The sequence below is a fragment of the Octodon degus genome, unplaced genomic scaffold, assembly GCF_000260255.1.
Source record: "Octodon degus isolate 3935 unplaced genomic scaffold, OctDeg1.0 scaffold00136, whole genome shotgun sequence".
NCBI classification, from domain to species: domain Eukaryota; kingdom Metazoa; phylum Chordata; class Mammalia; order Rodentia; family Octodontidae; genus Octodon; species Octodon degus.
Genome location: NW_004524712.1, coordinates 507172 through 507875, shown reverse-complemented (window position 1 = coordinate 507875; position 704 = coordinate 507172).

Sequence of the window (704 nt, the reverse complement as noted above, 5' to 3'; positions counted from 1 at the left end):
TGTTGGTTTTAAGTTTATCCAGTTATGCCTGGCTTGGGTCTAGCTGTTTTGTTCAGCTCCTTCCTGCTACAAGTCTTGGCGGTGAATGTTGTGCCCTCTGGCACAACAGTGAACCTGTGCTCCCCTTCTGTTTTGCCCCTGGCCCAGGGAGTACAGTGAACCCAGAAGCTCTCCTGCTTACTAGCTTGGCCAATGTTTGGGCTGGATATGGGTTCTCTAGAGTGTTGCAGAAGTTCTCCTTCACTTGGCAGGCTTGGGGGTGGGGGTTCCAGAGGTTTTGAAGGGGTCCTGAGGGGACGGCAGAAGGTCTCACGTGGTATGCCTGTATTTGGGCCCAGAGAGGCCCCATGGGCAGGCACAGAGAAGCCAAAAGGTCTCTCACACCCTTGCTGGGCCTGGGCTGGGCTGGATATGGGTGTCCTGAGTGTGTTGCAGAAGTTGTCACTCACTGGCTGGGCTTGGAGGCAGGAACTCCGGAGGCCCTCATGTGAGGGGCTGGTCTGGGCTTGATCGGGAGATCCATCCAGCACAGGGGAGTGCAGGAGCTCACCTCCACATTCACTGGGCCTGAGTTTGGGCTGGATGGGAGGGATGGAGTTTTTCGGAGACAGTGTGTTGGAAAGGGTCCTGAGAAAGTGGTGGAAGGTCTTGCTCAGTGGGCTGGCCTGGGCTTGATCCAGGGAGATTCTACCAGTGCAGGAGCA